Raw genomic sequence first — 20,722 nt, 5'->3', positions numbered from 1 at the left:
AACCCATGTTCACTTGCGCTTATCTCACGTAGTCACGTGGCCACTTGCCTGTACCAGTGTAGAGTGTACCTCTGATATAGCAAGCCCATGTATATATAAATCAATCATCAATTAATGAGAACTGGTTCCACTAATCATATCATATCATATGCATATCTATATCTCTAAATCTACGTCTATATCTACCCATCTACACTTATATCTGCGTCTAATCTATTCTAAATCTAAGTCCAATCGTCCATATGTAATCTACCAGCCTGTTCGCTTGTTGGTTTCAGCCAGAGCTTATCAGCCAACCAACAATATTTTCCTCTCACAGCAAACCAGCACTAGTCGGCCTTATCAGCCCAGAAACCAACCAGCGAACCGGCTGTACATCTCGACCGTTGAAATGGATCAATCAGAGTGGACCGACTGGCCTGTCGGGCCTGTTCGCTTGAACTTATCAGCCAGCTTATCAGCTAGAATCTACAGTATTTTTCTCTCAGAATAAATCAGCCAAGACCGACTTATCAGCCGGTTTTAATACCAGCCGAACAGACCCACATGTTGGTTCCCTCCCTGGACACTTTATTGCTTACCTTTAACTGTTGCCACGAAGTGTAGCAGTAGTAGTACTAGTAAATCATAAATTAGCATCAATTTATAAGAGAACTATTTCGACTAATCATGCCATGTCCATGTCCAAAGTCTCAAAGCATCCTAGCTACTCATAAATACTCTCTTCATTCTGTAACATAGTATATCAAAAAAGTTAAGATAGATTAAGAGAGAATACAAAAGACCCCTGACTTCATTTTCCAATCGAACGTTATCATTAGCGTGACTAATGGAAGCTGATTAATAATAACAAGTATTGATATAGAGCCTGATTGGTTGGTTTCCAAAAATGTGCCAAACCAAAGAATTGGCAAACCATGATTTTGGCCTTTATTTGGTTTGCTACCAAAAACTTGCCAACCTCTCATGTTTGGCTTACCAAATCTATGGCAAATTTTTTATCTTACTTTGGCTTGCCAAATATTTGGCATGACAAATTTGGTCACAAACCAATTAGGCCCATAATGCATACCAAATTTGTTATAATACATACCAAAATTACGCAACTATTAAATACAGAATAGCTCTTGTCCCCTAAAATACCTTATATTTAGATACAATTTTTGAATGATAGAATACATTATTTTACAGGACGGAGGTATGTATCTTCGGGTTCATACTACCTCTGTCCCAAAAGGAATGCAACTGCGGGTTACGTGCCAACTAAAGTGGCACACGTTTGACCATGTTTCCGGTGAATAATATTCACATTTATGGATCAAAATTAATTTATTATGAAAATACATTTCATACTTATTCTAATGATATTTATTTGATATCATAAATGTTGATACTTTTTTATTTATAATTGATAGAACCTGAGATACTAAAACGTGGCACTGTGCTAGAATTGCATTCTTTTTTGGACGAAGGGAGTATTTTTCAGCACAAGATCTAGAAACGCGTATGTCGTTGTTGTTGTTTACATGCACGTGTTGTTCAAACCGGCCTATTAATAATAAATACAATTTGATACCCTAGACAAAACTTGGCCGCATTTCTTGAGGGTAGAGAATCGTTGAGGGATACAAGACAATTCTCAGCTATGGACCCAACCAATACACGGGTCCGTGCACCGTAGCCGTAGAGTGAGTGCTCGCTCACTCCCAGCAGTATACAATTGGTGCGGTGCATGAGCGTTGCATTCAAAGTGATCGTACTCATATCCTACAAACGCTGCAACAAATTAAAACCAGGAAAGACACAGCAGCTAATCTGCTATGCTGTAAAGGTGGGCACCTAGTGCTGAATGCCTGTCCAGTGAATCGAGCAAACACATAGTAGACCCTAATATGATCATATGATCTTATAATATAATGTGATGGATTGGCGCAAGACAATCATCAACCACCGTAGATTACTTGCTTGCACGATGATGAAACAAAATAGCATGGAGAGAAAACAAAACTATCCTAGTCATCACACAAGGGCTTCAGATAAGGATAGTCTTCTAGTAGCTTCTCTTCCGAAAGAACGTCGTTCTCATCTTGGGGAGTCCATAAAACTTGAATCCCCTGAAAAAGCAGGTGCAATCAGGAACCAAATATTGTTTACGTGCCTAGGTTTGCATTTGCGTGTTTAATTTTTTGTCATGCATACACTAGGTATATCTTATGGTAGGCTTGCTCGGTACCACTCTTACCCTTGGAGCAAACTTACATGGTTTAAATTGCTTAGGAGCACGACACATAGCTTGTTCTACAATTGGTTATCTAATATGTGCCAAAGTCAAAATTGTAGATAATTTCCCCCGAATATCATTTTTTAAAATGATTCTCACATTCATGTGATGTCATTTTTCAAGTGGTATTTTTTTATTCCAAAATCAATGTGCATGTCCTCTACAAGTATTCCATACTTGTGTGTACAAATTTAGGGAGAGGTTACTCTACAAGTTGGATGCTTTGAGACTAACACCTTTTCAAGCCTATCATGTGTGTAGTAGTCTCATTGCAAGAAAAATGGAGTCCCTAAAGATAAGCATCAAAGTTCAAATGATCACCACCCATTTCAAGTGGTGTCAATCAAATTGGTTTCTACATGTGATATTCCTAACCGATATCATTGTGTTGACTTCAATTTGATATTTATATGTCTTTTTCATGCATTATATAGATTAAACTCACTTGTGCATTAATTTGCCGATTATGCATATATTTCACCCTCCATCATATGTATGTATATATTTAGGGGGAGTTTAGTCTATATAATGTGAGAGTCAAATTTTGTGACCTATTTCACTCCACATACAAAGGATCACAAAGTTTGACCCTCCCTTGTAGTACTAATGTCTTCCTTTTCGGTGTTTGATTCCAAAGGGGGAGAATTTGTAGGACCAAAAACAAGCCCAATCATAATAATTTACAAGTGGTAATGGTCCAAGATAGGGAGAATAGTGGATTATGGAGTTAGGGGAGGCTTAAATCCATAATGCCACATGGGGACATTTGCAAGGGCAAGATAAGTTTTTAAAGTTTTCACAAGTGGTATCTTTTTGCATCATATAAACTTGCCTTTGCATTGCATCCTAGCAAATAGATAGTTTTTAAATTTTTGCATCTATTATCATTTGCTTGCTTTGGTCGTGTTGTCATTAATCACCAAAAAGGAGAGATTGTAAGGAAAATGGACCCTAGTCCCATTTACTTTGATTTTGGTGTTTGATGACCAACACAACCAAATTAGACTAATGTGTTTGCTAGTGTCTATTTTATAGTCAAATAGGATGCAACGCGGACTTGGACCAACTTTGGAATGTGAATAAATTGATCAACACTCAAGAGAAGACATTGGAGGAGGTGTTGACAGCTTAGGAGAGAAGCAAGGAGTCCAAGACACGAAGACGACGAAGCCTCGATGAAGAAACGCGAAGAAACAGCAAGAGGGGTCACCGCCCTAGGCACGGTGGTGCACTGCCAGGGGGTGGTGGTGCCACCAAACAGAGGGCTGTTGTAACACCCTCGGTGTTATATTGTACAGTTTTTCGCTAACACACTGCATAAGCATCATATTTGTGTATACATGTTGGTATTATAGGGTATAAAGCAATTTTTGAAACTTGAAGCGTTCATTTGAAACATGCAACGAGTTTACATTTCATGCCGCATGGTGTTACTTAGGGTTCTTAATGAATTTTTATTGAACAGAAATGCTATAGGCCGCGTATGTGAACTTTAATAAAGTGGGTAGTATAAACTTCATAGGTGACCGTGAAATACTTGCGGTCGGAAATGGGGTTCGCTAGCTAGTGTGTCAAGTAGCTTGGGAAAGGAATGCAACGCGAAACTATTCGAAGTTTAAGTCATTTCGCGTAAGTTTGAAAAAGGGTCGACGAAGCCATGTTCGTCAATTGTTGTAGAGCGATCGGGTTAAGAAGTGGCGAGATGTTTTGGCACGGTTGCCTAGCCCTAGGTACCCTTTTGAGTGTAGAACAACTGGTTTGGCATTTGGAGCATCGGGTTTGAGTTTTTGAGCCGCTTTAATAAGCGTGGAGGTCACATATCTATGAACGGTGCCAGCGCTGGCCGCGGTCACCCTGCTCGGCCCGTGGTGTTGTCATGCCAGCGCTCGTCGTCGCCGCATCTACTGCCCTGTGAGCACGCCATGCGCGGGCCGCTGCACCAGCCGTCCTTGCCATTGTAACCGCCCTACTAACCACGTCGCGTTGCTGCCTTGGCACACCGCGCAAGCTCCCGCTCGCGCCATGCCACGCGGTCCCGCATCGCCGTGCACACCGCCCACACGCATGGCCGCGCTGCTGGCTAGGGTCCCTCCTGCTGTGCCCTGGCACGCGCTCGTGCATGCACACGCACTGCACCGGTGGGCCCTGCTGCTCTGCCCGCCGTCGTGTCCGCTTGCACCGTTCTGGTGTCGCCATTCGCCAGGCGTGTTCCCGTGCGTCACTATTGCCATTGACGCAGCACAGCTGCATGCGCGTGGGAGGGCCACCTAATTTTGCCAGCACGCCCATGTTCACTGCCATGTTTCGTCGCTACCTTCCCGGACCTACCATCCTCTGCGGCGATCAGTGCCAAGTCACCATCGGCGCGTGTGCGGTGCAGTGTGGCGACATCTTGTGCACGCCTCGCTGCGCCCCATCGCCCATGCGTGCTTGTACCTTGCGTTGACGACCATGACAGTGTCGAGCCAGGCCGTGCCTAACTCCCCTATCTCCGCTGTCGCCATGGCCGGTGGGGCCGTTTCCTTCGATTCGCCATGATGGCAGCACCATAATCCAATTAGTCATGTCCTCGGCTCCGCTGGGTAGCTAGCCGCACAACCTACCCCACCTCGCTGCTTGTACCACCACACAGTGCCTCAATTTGGAATCGCCGCTCCGCCGGGTCCTTAAGACCGGACGGGCATGCGCCATCGTCAAGCCACCTATCCAAAGCACCCCGTGGCGATTCCTTGCACCACCGGCCTCGTCTCCCCCTCCTAAGTACCCTGCGCACCTCAGCCATAACGCTACCGCAGCCCAGCTTTCCCTAACGCAGCCATGCCATCGCCGTGCGCCGCCACACCACCCCGCGCCCACGCGGCCAGCTCGGCTTGGGCCATCTCCGAACAAATCACCGTCTCGAAGGGTTCCATGGTGAGTCACTAGAGCTCTCTAGCTACCTATTTTGCCCCCGCCTAGCTGACATTAACCGGAACGACACCGCCGTGACTACAAGACCTCCGCCATCGTGGTCAGGCCGCGCTGCTACATCTCGGCTCGCGTTTCCTTCGCCCGGCACTTTGCGTTCGCTCCTAGGTAAGGGTCGGCTCGGTTGTTGGGGACGGGAAGGTCTGCTGTGGCCGGCGTATGCCGCTGGTGCCAGCGCCGCCACGCCGGAGCACGCGCACGGGTGTTGGGGATGTAGCTGTTGTGAAGGTAGGGTTTTCCAAGGGCGTAACCGTAAAATTGTAGACTAGCGGAACAGTGCCTTAGCACTCGCGGGGAATACAGAGTAGTCCGGGGGGCTTCTGCTTATTGCCCGGCACGCGTGGGTCCCTTCCTCCGCGGGCCATCGTCCGGCTGGGCCATGCCCCCACGTGGGCCACGCTTCGCTTGCGCGTGCGTCGCGCTGTTGTGGGCCGAGCCGAGGCGCGTGGGCCGCGCGATTGAATTTCGTTTTCCAATTTCCAGTAAAATAGGAAGTGTTTGTTCAATAAAGTTTTTAGCTGAACTTGGATAAATTGTAGTAAATTATGTTGTTGTCCAAAAATAGTGAAGCCAATTTTGTTAGATTCACAAAGTGACTATCTACTTGTTAGTACAATTAGATTACAGTTAACTGTAACGATGGTAGGGTCATAAATTCAAACTAAAGAGCTTAGTATTATGTAGATTAATATTTGTAGCATTATTTATGGAAAATTGGTGATAGCTATAGATATGAAAATTTTACAGTAGACTCACTAGGTTGGTAGGTACTTGCTGTAAATTTTGTAGTCCTACGGTAAGTTGATAAGTAGAGTAGCTATTATCCTTGTTGTGTCATATATAGCATAAATCAACAATGGGAGTAAGAATACATGTAGTTGCTATAATAATATGTACCATGCTTCAAACTTGTTATCAGTAATAATAGATAGCTTAGTACCATGGTCGGTAGCACTAGCTCAGTAGTTAGACAGAGGTACTTTTATTTTAAGAGTTGATGTTGCTATATTACTAGGCATTGCATCATCATTTCATGCATGTAGATCGCGAGCTGGTAGAATTCGTGCCCGTCGACGAACAGGAGTACGACGAGGTGAATGAGGAGTACGAGGAGGAGATCCTTGTGCAGGAGGGAGCCCCGGAGCCTGTTGGTGCTGACCTTACTGACCCGTCGCCTGCCCATGGCAAGCCCTGAGGCATAAGCCCTATTTTTACTGATCATTGAATATATATATGTGATGTGCATTTAAGTTATAGGCATTTTATGGAAACTACATGCATAAATATATCTACCCATGGGTCCTACTAGTACATGTCGAGTAGCTACTATGCTCAGGATATAGGTAGCGTGAGTAACCTGCCGTTACTCGTAAATAGGTGATAAAATATGATCACTCATGATAAAATGGTGGAAAGGAAAATGATGACCGAGCAGGGATATGGTTTGGGTACTGGTGGGTATAAGGGGTTGTGTCCTGCGGCCAACGGGGCATAGCTCGGTTACACTTTTACCCTGTCTGTGTCAATTAAGGACCGGTCATTGCAATGGACGCTAGCCAAGTCACAGATCTATTGTCCCAAGCGCATACCTGGGTATGGGCGCAGGGAAGACTTGTTGCTGTCTTGTCATGGATCCGGCTCTTTCCGGACCGACTGATTGGAGGCGGAGATGGTGGAGGTCCTTGCACCGCACTAAGTCCGGGACTCAGGAGTGGGGGCTTGGAGTCCAAGTTTGGACGGGGACCTGTGAAAGGTCCTTGTTTGGTTTTGATAATTGAGTGACAACTTAGGTGGACTAATTGTGTTTATGTGAGATACACAGGTGATTAGTCCACAGGTACATGTGTGTGAGCAACATATGCCATGAAGGTGAAAATGGCTTAGAGATGTTGCAAAGCTCACACATGTGATGATGAAGGAGCTTAACGCACACGAGACATGACATTGAGTCATGTGATCAAGGTGGAGAAGATGAAGACAAGACTTGGCTTGATGGACCGGTTGCAAGAGTGAAGGGCAAGTCGAAGGCTTTGGAGTGATGGACCGCGTGGCGGTGAAGCTTGAGCAAGACTTGGCGCCGAAGGACGAAGGCAACGGTGAAAAGCAAGTGAGGTCAAGATCGATGAACCAATGTGATCACATGATGATATGAAGTGGATCATATCATTGTTGATCATGTTGGTGCATGTGTTGCATCGACATTGGAGGAGATGGAATGGAATGCGCAAGGCAAAGGTATAACCTAGGGCATTTCATTTTACTTGTCATAGGTGTGTAGAGAAGTTTATGACCGGGTTTAGGATAGATGGCCGTACTATCAAGAGGAGCAAACTTGTTTGCATATCGGTCATCTAAGTGCCACGCGAGTGATCTAACTTTGCATCGTCGCTAGGATTGAGTGACGTGGCAAGTTGAGTGGCTAACCCTTTGGGAAATGATTGTGAAAAGCTAACACACATACACATGGTGGTGTACACTGGATGGTGTTGGCACATTTACAAAGGAGATGAAGTTGGAGTTGATGTGGATCAACTCGGCGATGGAATGGAGGCGAGAAAGGTTCGAACTCCACCGGCGAAGTGCGGACAGTTCGACGGTGCCACCGGCACCCTAGACAGAAAAGACAAGGTCTCACAGAGTGGACCGAACGCTGGTCATGTGGTGACCGGACGCTAGGGTCCTGCGTCCGGTCAGTGGCGGCAGAGAGCGTGCAGGCGTCGGTCTTCGACTAGACGCTGGCGCTGAAAGTGACCGGACGCTGGCTGGGTGCATCCGGTCAACCTGACGTGGAGTGTCACAGTAGCTGGAGAGTGACCAGACGCTGGTGCTGCGTCCGATCGCGTTCGACCGGACGCGTCCGGTCATGCTCGGGAGCTTACTGGAAACGACCGAACGCTGAGGGTCTAGCGTCCGGTCAGTTGAAGCTGCTGCGTCCGGTCAACAGATGACCGTTGAGATCGGATGAATAGTGTTTGAAGGAGGGGACACGTGGCGTGCATCGCACGACCGGACGCTGAGGTCCAGCATCCGGTTGGCCCGACAGTTGCCCAGTGAAGGGGTAACGGCTAGTTTAGCCCGTGGGGCTATAAATAGAAGTGGCCCTCGGCCATGGCTGGTGCTGAGCACCTCAGGGGACTTAGTGTCCATGCTTGTGAGTGCTTGGGAGCACTCCATCACACATATACTTGATAGTGATCATTCGAATGTGTGAGTGAGCGATTCTAGTGCGATTGCATCATGAGGTTGCATCTAGTGGCACTAGGTGATCGAGTTGCAAGCCGGTGGTGCTTGTTACTCTTGGAGGTTGCCACCTCCTAGATGGCTTGGTGGTGGTCTCCGTCGAAGCCCGCAAGAAGCTTGTGCGGGGCTCCAAAGAAAAGCTTGTGAGGGGCATTATGCTCGCCCCGCGGGAGCAACGAAGAGCAACTTTAGTAAAGCGTGTCATTGAGCTACCCTCACTTACGGGGTAGGTTCTTGTGGCGCCCGATGTGCGGGCTTAGCGGGTGATGCTAATTAGCCACCGAACCACCAAGTGAGCGGTCATCACAACGGGGACTAGCGTGTTGGCAAACACGTGAACCTCGGGAGAAAAATCATCGTGTCAACTTTGTTCTTCCCGTTGGTTTGCATCCTCATTTCACAAGCATGTAATTACTTTCATATATATAGAGCTTGTGTAGTTGCTTTTATAATTAGTTAGCTTGTGTAGCTTACTAGTTATCTTCTTGCTTGTGTAGCATAGAAGTAGCTCCCTTGCGTGGCTAATTTGGTTTGAGTAACCTTGTTAGTCATATTGCTTAGTTTGTGTAGCTAAGTATTTGCGCTCTCTAATTTGGCATTGGTTGCCTTGTTATTGAGCGTTGCTAGTGAGCTTAGGTGGCTTAGTGCTTTTGCTTACTAGCATGTGTAGGAGCTCCCATGTCGCTTAAAGTATTAGTGGCATAGGTTTGTGTGACCTTGCACCTAGAATTGTTTAGGTGAGATCTAGCTAGCCCGGCACCTTAGTTGCTTAATTTGTATATTTGAAAGGTGCTAAAGAACATAGATAGAGGGGTGCAGTCTTGGCTAGACCGATAGTTTTAATTCCGCACTTGTTTCGGTTAGCCGACACGATTAAGTTTTAAAAAGGACTATTCACCCCCCCTCTAGTCGCCATCTCGACCTTTCAAGTGGTATCAGAGCCCGGTCTCTCATTTGTGGTCTTCACCGACCCGAGAGGATAGCGTCTTATGGGCTAGATGTTGAGTGTCCATACACTTTTGATGGGACACACTTTGCACGGTGGAAAAATTGGATGACATGCAATTTTAAGTTCATTTCCCCCAAATGTGGTGGATGGTAGATGTAGGCTTTTCTCATGTGTTGGATGAAAATGATCTAACTCAAGCACAAGAGAAATGCCTAAATCTCGACATCCAAGCTACTAACATTTTTTATCAATCCATGAAAGATAATATATTTGGGGATATCATGGATATGAAGACCGCCCATGAGATTTGGAGTTATCTCAATGAGAAATATGGGACGGTCTCCGATGAGATGATGAGCCCAAGAAGGAGGCGCATGAGTGTGTTGAGCATAACCATAAATTGGTGATTGTGGAAGATTGCTCCACCTCATGGTCAAGTGAGGATGATGATGATCGATCCACTACTAGCTCACTTGACAAGAATGATGATGATGCCACAAGTGTTGCACATGAAGATTCTACCTTAAGCACACTTGGTGGTGATCATGATGATGATGGCTCATGCTCAAGCAATGATGATGATGCTACTACAAGCTCTTCTACATCACCACATTGCTTCATGTCACAAGGTGACACCAAGGTATCAATTGGTAATGTGGTTGATCATATTGATTCATATGATGAGCTTGTTAGTAAACTTACTAGCATGACCACGTCTTTAGAAAATGAGAAAGCTAAAACATTGAAATTAGAAAATGAAAACTCATTTCTAAAGAACTCTTGTGAAGAACATAAGAATTTGCTTAATGCTTATAAATCTTCACTTGATGAGCTTAAATTGAATCATGAGACACTTCTTGCATCTCATGATGAATTATTAGAATAACATGCTTCTCTCATTAAAGTATTTACAAACAAACTTAAAAATAATGAGAGCTCATCACATGGATCAAATGATCAATTGCAAAAAGTTGCTAACCCTTGTGATGTAGAGAACAAGCATGTATCCACCTCTTGTGATGATTTATTAGATATGCCATGCTCTTCACATATAGATGCTTGTTCTACTTCTATATCTTGTGAGACTAACATTTTGAAGGAGAACAATGAGCTCAAAAATGAAGTGAAGAAATTGAGCAACAAGTTAGAGAGGTGCTACAACTCAAAAGTCACCTTTGAGCACATGTTGAAGACTCAAAGAATCTATGGTGACAAGTGTGGCCTTGGCTTCGAGAAGAAGATGAGAAAGGGCGAAAGAAAGAGAGAGAGAAAGATAAAGAAGCTACAACAAAGAAAGCTCTCTCATACCATGTGCTACCGGTGTCATAAAGCGGGACACCTTGCAAATGGTTGCCCTAACATTGAGAAGCTCAAGATGATAAAAGAAGAAGAGAGGCTAAAGCATGTCAAGTGCTTCACGTGCCGCACTTGGGGTCATCTTACCTCAATGTGCCCAACGAAGCAATTGGTAAAGCAACAAGAGAAGCCTCAACCAAAGCCACAAGTTGAGCAAGAGAAGACACCCCAAGAGCAAATCAAGATCAACAATGAAGATGGTGATTTGATGATCAAGAAGAAGAAAACAAGAAGGGGTGGAAAGGCAAGACATCCAATGCAAATCCAAGATGCCAAGATGATGAGCAAGAATGAAGATGAGAAGAAAGCCTATGCTCACATCAAGTGCTTCAAGTGTGAAAGTACAGGACACTTTGCCTCTAAGTGTCCTACCAAGCTTGAGAAGAAGGCTCAAGCAATACATGAGAGGCAAGGCAATGAGAAGCACCACATGAGCAAGGAAGAGAAGGCTCAATCAAAAAGGAAGTGCTACTCATGCCGGGAAAGGGGACAGATGGCATATTCATGTCCCCTAGGTGATATTTCTAAGCATATTTCAATTGTTGATAATAATGTGCTTAGAAAGGATGGTAATGGTACCTCTATGGTTGCTATTGAAAAACATCCCGCTACTCATACTAAGGCATTGCCTAAGTATGTTGCTCCTAACTTGAGAGGACCCAAAGTTGTTTGGGTACCATCAAAAAGTAGATGATTGTTTGTAGGAACCATTGGCATTGGAGGCTTGATTCAAATGATATTCACCTTGCTGATCATATAGTTGAGCCAAGTATTGCTAAGTGATTATCATCCCAATGCCATGTCAAATAGAGTGAAGTTCAAGTGCTACCAACATACAAGTGTCATATTCAAGTTGTTGGTGATTTATTGTATATATTTGATGACTTGCAAATAATTCAGTTGAAGCTTGCTAGTTAAATGATCATGAATTAACCAAGGTATATCTCTTGCTGATCATTTCATATGGGTGCATATAAGTTGATTGAATTGGATAAATATGCAATGTGGCTTGCTATGAGATGATTGAATGGATAATTGATTAGTAATCAAGTTTGGATTGATTTGTGTTGGATAAGTTTATAAGATGACATTTAGTAAGTGGTTTGAATGGATATATGTCTTATGAAAGTATACAAACAAGTTAGTTTCAAGGTTGATTCATATTTGATGAAATATAGCTCAAGTGATTGAAATCGGTCCTATATTGAAAATCTGAGCTAGCCGTGAACTTAGCCATATTTGAGTGATCAAAACCTATTGGATTGGCATAAAAATTTGTGTACATGCTCTAGACTTATGGTATGAGATTCTGTAGAAATTTCATGAGAATTGGATAAGAAATGCTTTGGTTTTCGAGTAGTTCTTGTCAACTATAGTGCAGCAGTTTTCAGCATGTAGCAGTGGTGGAAGAATTGAAATCTAGTAGCAATCTAGAAGTCAAATGAAGGTTAAATTTTTACAACTGCTAGATAACTTAGTGAAACACATATCCACCAAATTTCGTGGTATTTGGATTAGTACTTTGGGAGATATGCTTATTTCTTTGGAGAGTACAGAATCTGCCAGAAAAGTGACAAATATTGGATTGATCTAGAGTCACTTTGATTGAAAGGTCCTCAAGTTGGAAACATGATTACAAGTATTTGAGGTACCTAAGTTTGGTTTTGAGATGATCTATAAGCATGATAAGAAAAGAGTACAAGGCCATTTGATTGAGGAGTGTATTTTGCACACTTTTGGTACTCAAAGTAAAGATCAAGATCAAACTCAAGATGAAGATGAAGTTTAAGTTCTAGATATGATTGGAGATCATTTGGTAGAAAGAAAAGGACTTAAACAAGTAGAAAGAAAAGGACTTAAAGAAGGAATCAAGGTTACTCATCAAGTTAAGTCCATCACTTGGATCAATCAATCAAGTCATTTCAAGTGAGTATCAAGAATGGTTCTTGGAGAGAGGTCACTTCTCCCTAGTGTAGGGGCTTGCCGCCTATGAGTAGGTTAACCAAGTGTGGTACTTGGAAGGCTAACATGGAAGTGGTGATCCGAGGGACATTTGAGATGCTTAGTTGAAGCAATCAAAAGGATTGATCAAGAAAAGCAAGCAACACCCAAAAGAGAGCTAGTCATGATATTTCAAGTGATATTCTCATAGTGATACTCTCAAGCAAGCAAAGATCAAAAGATGAAGCAAGCCAACCACAACAAGAAAGTGCACTTGATCATAAGTGGTATTCATGTCATATGGATGAAGATTGGTATTCAATTTGGTATTTATTGGTCTTCACCAAAATTAAAATTGGACTTCACATTGCTATTGGAGTAATGAATTGGAATCTATGTGACTATCCTCTACTCCAACATAGCAAAGGTATCATTGTAATGTGCATGATCATTTCATCCCTTACTAGTATGCGGTTAGTGCATATAGTACATGCTTCATAGGATCATGCATAACAAATGAAATGTTTAAATTCACAGCCTACCACTATTGCTTGAATGATTACTTGATCTAGTGGTTAGTATATGAATTTGTTCATGAGCTAGTGAACCCATGTACTTGATTTAAATTGAATTGCTAAAACAAGTGACAAGTACAACATTGGCAAGATAACCCTTGCAAGAGGTGTGAAGAAGCTTGTCATTGGATCAAACCGGACTCGAAAGCTTAGGCAAGTCAATTTAGTTCAAGCCACATAAGAAGCTCATGAAAATAATAAGAGTACAAGCACAAGACAACAATGCAAATGGAGATCTAGTGTGTATGTTTCAAATGGTATCTAGACTTAAGTATTTCATCAAGAACTCACAAGTAATGTCTAGATCAACTCACAAGTGATATCCTATAAGTGGCACTCATAAAAATAACAAATGTTCAAGAAATGGTTTTATTGATAAATCCAACAAGTGGTTCCATACTAGAAAATTATTTAAAATGGTATCATATCTACATATGGTATCAATCATACAAGTGGTATCAATCATGCAAAACGATGGTTCCACAAGTGATCCTCAACTTTAAATAATCATCAAATGAAGAATGCATCCCTCACATACAAGAGCTCAAGTATATCAAAAGGATGACCTATGCATAAAATGATAAGATACAAGTAGTACAAGTTACAAGTTATAAATGGTATCTACAAGTAGTGTCATTCCAACAATAAAGTAATGTCCATAAAAAATGCAAGATTCAAGTCTCAACCATCTACCTCCAAAGTGCATACCTTTGCATCAATAAGAAGCATACCTTTTATGGAAATTGATGACAAAGGGGGAGAAATTGTACAAAGATATGAAAGATATATGGGGAGAGATTGTACAAACATAAGAAAAATATGAAAATCTTGAGAGTGTACAAAAGGCAAAAGGAAGAGATAGGACATGGACATGAACAAAGAGGGAGCAACATTGAAGAAAAGAAAAGGATCAAAAGTCTTGGACAAGAGAAGCACACAAGTAGGGGGAGCAAGCTCATGAACTTTGATTGATGGCATTTGATATATGCATATTCATATGCTTGCCTGCATTGCATAAGTTCTTAAATTTAATATGCATGCTTGTGTGGTGTATGCTAGTTGTAGAACTTGAATTATGATTTGATAACTAGCATGCATAAGATGATAGCTAGACACTTGGTATGTTTTTCAAATAATGCTAGTACCTTGCTTTTAATGATGATCTCATGAGGTATCTAGTGTCTTTATTTCCATGTGTTGTCTAGCTAACCATGGTGCTAAGGATGAACTTAAAGGTGCAACTACAATCGGTATCACACTTCAAAGGTTTATTCTATACAACTTAGCATCATTCGGTAGTAGTCACTCTCCCACATTTTTCAATCTATGCATATGTGCAAGCTTCAATTTAAATACTCTAGCACATATGTAGGGGGAGCTAATACTACCATTTTGGGTTTGTGGTACTTGTCCATAATCATTTACACATGATAAAATTGCTTGGGCAAGCAACATGAATCCAAAAGAGCTTAATTTCCATATCTTTGTAGAGTTGTCATCAATTACCAAAAAGGGGGAGATTGAAAGGTCCTTGTTTGGTTTTGGTAATTGAGTGACAACTTAGGTGGACTAATTGTGTTTATGTGAGATACACAGGTGATTAGTCCACAGGTACATGTGTGTGAGCAACATATGCCATGAAGGTGAAAATGGCTTAGAGATGTTGCAAAGCTCACACATGTGATGATGAAGGAGCTTAACGCACATGAGACATGACATTGAGTCATGTGATCAAGGTGGAGAAGATGAAGACAAGACTTGGCTTGATGGACCGATTGCAAGAGTGAAGGGCAAGTCGAAGGCTTTGGAGTGATGGACCGCGTGGCGGTGAAGCTTGAGCAAGACTTGGCGCCGATGGACGAAGGCAACGGTTAAAAGCAAGTGAGGTCAAGATCGATGAACCAATGTGATCACATGATGATATGAAGTGGATCATATCATTGTTGATCATGTTGGTGCATGTGTTGCATCGACATTGGAGGAGATGGAATGGAATGCGCAAGGCAAAGGTATAACCTAGGTCATTTCATTTTACTGGTCATAGGTGTGTAGAGAAGTTTATGACCGGGTTTAGGATAGATGGCCGTACTATCAAGAGGAGCAAACTTGTTTGCATATCGGTCATCTAAGTGCCACGCGAGTGATCTAACTTTGCATCATCGCTAGGATTGAGTGGCGTGGCAAGTTGAGTGGCTAACCCTTTGGGAAATGATTGTGAAAAGCTAACACACATACACATGGTGGTGTACACTTGATGGTGTTGGCACATTTACAAAGGTGATGAAGTTGGAGTTGATGTGGATCAACTCGGCGATGGAATGGAGGCGAAAAAGGTTCGAACTCCACCGGCGGAGTGTCCGCCCGTAGAGTGCGGACAGTTCGACGGTGCCACCGGCACCCTAGACAGAAAAGACAGGGTCTCACAGAGTGGACCGGACGCTGGTCACATGGTGACCAGACGCTAGGGTCCTGCGTCCGGTCAGTGGCGGCAGAGAGCGTGCGGGCGTCGGTCTTCAACCAGACGCTGGCACTGAAAGTGACTAGACACTGGCTGGGTGCGTCCGGTCAAGCTGACGTGGAGTGTCGCAGTAGCTGGAGAGTGACCAGACGCTGGTGCTGCATCCGATCGCGTTCGACCGGATGCGTCCGGTCATGCTCGGGAGCTTACTGGAAACGACCGGACGCTGAGGGTCTAGCGTCTAGTCAGTTGAAGCTACTGCATCTGGTCAACAGATGACCGTTGAGATCAGATGAACAGCGTTTGAAGGAGGGGACACATGGCGTACATCGCACGACCGAATGCTAAGGTCCAGCGTCCGGTCGATCTGACCAGAGCGTCCGGTCGATTTGACCGGAGCGTCCGGTCGGCCCAACAGTTGCCCAGTGAAGGGGTAACGGCTAGTTTAGACCGTGGGGCTATAAATACAAGTGGCCCTCGGCCATGGCTGGTGCTGAGCACCTTAGGGGACTTAGTGTCCATGCTTGTGAGTGCTTGGGAGCCCTCCATCACACATATACTTGATAGTGATCATTCGATTGTGTGAGTGAGCGATTCTAGTGCGATTGCATCGTGAGGTTACATCGAGTGGCACTAGGTGATCGAGTTGCAAGCCGGTGGTGCTTGTTACTCTTGGAGGTTGCCACCTCCTAGACAGCTTGGTGGTGGTCTCCGTCGAAGCCCGCAAGAAGCTTGTGTGGGGCTCCGGAGAAAAGCTTGTGAGGGGCATTGTGCTCGCCCCACGGGAGCCACGAAGAGCAACTTTAGTAAAGCGTGTCATTGAGCTACCCTCACTTATGGGGTAGGTTCTTGCGGCGCCCGATGTGCGGGCTTAGCGGGTGATGCTAATTAGCCGCCGAACCACCAAGTGAGCGGTCGACACAACGGGGACTAGCGTGTTGGCAAACACGTGAACCTCGGGAGAAAAATCATCGTGTCAACTTTGTTCTTCCCATTGGTTTGCATCCTCATTACACAAGCTTGTAATTACTTTCATATATATAGGGCTTGTGTAGTTGCTTTTATAATTAGTTAGCTTGTGTAGCTTACTAGTTATCTTCTTGCTTGTGTAGCATAGAAGTAGCTCCCTTGCGTGGCTAATTTGGTTTGAGTAACCTTGTTAGTCACATTGCTTAGTTTGTGTAGCTAAGTATTTGCGCTCTCTAATTTGGCATTGGTTGCCTTGTTATTGAGCATTGCTAGTGAGCTTAGGTGGCTTAGTGCTTTTGCTTACTAGCATGTGTAGGAGCTCCCTTGTCGCTTAAAGTACTAGTGGCATAGGTTTGTGTGACCTTACACGTAGAATTGTTTAGGTGAGCTCTAGCTAGCCCGGCACCTTAGTTGCTTAATTAGTATATTTGAAAGGTGCTAAAGAACATAGATAGAGGGGTGTAGTCTTGGCTAGACCGATAGTTTTAATTCCGCACTTGTTTCGGTTAGCCGACGCGATTAAGTTTTAAAAAGGACTATTCACCCCCCATCTAGTCGCCATCTCGACCTTTCAACCTGGACACCCGGGATAGGAGAGTGATGGGTTGGTCCTGCTTGTGCCTGGGGTACAAGCGGGACATGTGTTTTTGGGGCACCCAGCTGGGCACATTGGTTCGTGAATCGCCGTCGAGTCGGTACGACTTGTCTTAACTCTAGCATCGTAGTAAGAACTGAAAGATGGAAGATGATAAAATGGAACTGATTGTTCAACTCTTGCTTGAAAGTAGAATAGGTGCTTATATAGACTAGATAGATAATAACTTAATGCGGCCAATAGTAATAACCTAAATAAGAACTCACTGTTAGTATTGCTTTCTGCTAAAATAAACCAGCAAACCATAAAGCTTCTCATATTCCTTGGAGTCGGGAAATTATTCCCACTAGTCGGATAAGTCTTGCGAGTACATTGTATACTCAGGGTTTATTTACCCCTGTTGCAGGTGATGCATGGGAAGTACCTTTGTGTGAAGGATTCTTCTGGTGGGCACAGACGGATCCTCGTTCTTATCGCTAGATGTTATTTTAAATTCCGCTGTTTAGTATTCCGCACTCTGACATTTGGTAATGTAATAATGTACTTTTTATGAAACTCTGATGTATGAAATGGTCCAGTATTATAACTCATTCTCATTATTGGATCCTTGGGAAAAATGTGGATCTTTCGGGTTCTCCATTGGGTGTGTCCGACGGATACAGTCCGTTGTAGCCTGCTTTCGGGGTGCTTAGTGTCTGGTGGAAGACGAGCATCTCCGTAAGTGTGCTATTTCGGGCAGTTCTGCCACAGCTGCTGTAGCTAGGAGAGAGGGGCACCAGACAGCAACGTGTGCACCACCCTAGTCACCGCCATGGTGTGGCGGTGCACCGGACAGGGGATGGCGGAGCCACTGCCCTAAAATTCCAAAGAGCAGTGAAGGGGGACTCGGGCAGCGCCCAGGTCACCGCCCCGGTGAACAGTACCCCAACGATTGGCCTGTTAGTGAGCAACAGCTAGTCCACGCCCTGTCCGGTGACCATGCAGAGAAGAGGATCTTGGCCACAACGACTGGTTTCGACTTGGGGGCTATAAATACTTGCGCCAACCAGCCATTTGAAGTGGGAGAGAGCCGAGGGAAGATAGGAGGGTGTTGCTACACCTCATTTGTGCTCTCCACATGCATACAACTTAAAGATCACTTGGTGATTAGCGTAGGCGATTTGCGAAGTGCTTAGGTTAGTTAGATCACGCTCATATGCGCTTGCTCTAGGCTTAGGTCTAGTTGCTATTGAGGTTTGTATACCTCTAAACCCAAGGTGCTTGCGCGCACCGTGTTTGTATTCGGCGGGGCTTGTAGTCTTGCGAGACCACACCAACCGCGTTTGTGGTGTGGCTGCCACCGTGTACCGAAGGGAACAAGACCCGTGACGGTTCGGCCGGAAGCTTGACCCCATTCGGCTTACTTTATAATCCGGCTTATTCGGTTTCTTTTTTCAGCCGGAACGGTGTTTTTCTCTCACAACAATTTAGCCAAGCGAACAGTGTTTTTCAACCAAATTCAGCCAAATTCTCTCACAACAATTCTCTCACAACGGTATCAGAAGGATGAATCACTTGAGATATATAGTAAATAGGTTTTCACATTAATTCTGTCATTTTTATTCTAATGCATGTCGCAGACTCGCAGTTATGCATCTAAAAAAGCAAATCACTTGTGAAACTGAAGGGAAAAAGAATTATCTGCAACACTATACCTGAATTTGTCTTGCGGATATAGAGTTGAGCTTTTCCACAACTGCTTCCAGATCTCCATAGTTTCTGACTTCGGGGAATTTTAGTGCTCCATCGACAGCAACCAGTATGGTTAACTGAAGATTTGGAAATTATCACAAAAAAAAAAGTCATTCTGCAGTATGAAGCTTGATATGCTTGATGTTTCAACAGAAAAAACATCGGTTCATAGAAATAGTCTAAACCAGTTCATAGTGATGTGGATAACAATTGTCCTTTTGGTAGAATTTTGCCCTGTAAGAAGTACACGTACCACAATGTATTCGTTCCTGAAGCCATCAGGTTTTCTGGAGTAAGTTTTCTCTCTCTTGATTCCTTCCAAGTTGTAGAGAGTTTCTTCATCAAATTTACTCCGTTCCTCAATAGAAATTTTATCAAAATGCTGCTCCCAAGAGTCAACTCTATCTTTCACATCAACCTAACAATAAATGGCATGGAAATAACACGAGATTCAGCGACTTGCACTACAGAGGCATGAAAACCATCTGTCACCAAAGAATTTTCAAGTCATGTATATCTCTCTTACTGATAAACTTGAAGATATACAGCAATTGTTGTGACGGCGCAGGGAACATATGGTCTCTGCATAAATGGTGGTTCATCAGAGTATGGTAAACAAGCTACTCTCAAGTATGATTAACTGACTTTGGTCAATTAATTAGTGGGCAATTAGTTGTCAAACATCACAACCAATAACACATTATCAAATCTTAAGCTTCATACCAATTCATAGCCAAAGTTTCACAATTTTTATTCATAAAAATCCATTCAATAAATTCCCAAATATTGAACTTAATACAAATTTTCAGGGATTTCACCATTTTGGTTAAGTGCTGAAAACAGCATTAAATTCAATCACTGGTGCAGCAAGGGTTTTTGCTCCCGGTTGGGAAACCCCTTTAGTCCCGGTTTCCCAACCGGGAGCACCAATCCGGTACTAAAGGTACCCTCCTTTAGTCCCGGCTTGGCGCCCGGGACTAAAGGTCCCCCTTTAGTCCCAGTTGGAAACACCAACCGGGACTAAAGGGGGGTCTCCAGGGTTGGCGTTCAACGCCACGCGGCAGGACTTTTAGTCCCGGTTGGTGTTACCAACATGGACTAAAGGTCCCTCTTTTTTTTTCCTTTTTCTGGTTTCTATTTTTGGTTTCTTTTTTCATTTAATGATTAGTTAGTTTTGATATTAAAATATATTTTCGAATACGCTGCTAATAGTAATATATAATAGTAATATATATGTGTACTTCGCACGCGTAAGTTTTCGTTCGAACTTTGTACATAAATAACAAACGAATATACGCGTCCTTACTTTGTACACCATACTCTATATATATTACAAATGTTTGATATATAAATTGTTTATGTCCTTAGGAATTCACTCCTCCAGATTTGGCTTCCACGTTTCGTTCGGGTCATTGTAGAACTCGTCGTTGGGGTTGATGACCTGGTCATTGAGAAATCCTGCTATAGTCTCTCGAATTGCTTTAAGTTGGTCAAGTCGTATGACTCTTTTCCTCAACCATTCAGTCTTCAATAAAAGTTAAAGGAAAAAGTATTAATATATATATATGTATGTGTATTGCTCATGTAATTACTTATACAAATGAGAGCAATAAAGAAATTGTAAATATACGATTGAAATAATATGAAGGAAAAAGTATTT

General features: G+C 43.5%; 1 long non-coding RNA gene across 1 annotated transcript; it reads right to left on the bottom strand.

Annotated features, from left to right (window-relative positions):
• Window positions 1-1,894: 1,894 nt before the first annotated feature.
• LOC136502122 (uncharacterized) lies at window positions 1,895-19,647 on the bottom strand. The gene is made up of 4 exons (XR_010770433.1): window positions 19,589-19,647; window positions 19,316-19,480; window positions 19,026-19,139; window positions 1,895-2,114 (listed from the first exon to the last, which is right to left on the bottom strand). It is a non-coding gene; the product is annotated as an uncharacterized lncRNA (long non-coding RNA).
• Between the last annotated feature and the right edge of the window lie 1,075 nt (window positions 19,648-20,722).

This window comes from Miscanthus floridulus, chromosome 13 (genome assembly GCF_019320115.1).
Source record: "Miscanthus floridulus cultivar M001 chromosome 13, ASM1932011v1, whole genome shotgun sequence".
Taxonomy (NCBI): Eukaryota; Viridiplantae; Streptophyta; class Magnoliopsida; order Poales; family Poaceae; genus Miscanthus; species Miscanthus floridulus.
The sequence above is the reverse complement of the archived record's forward strand: the minus strand, read 5'-3'. Positions and strand labels throughout refer to the sequence as shown.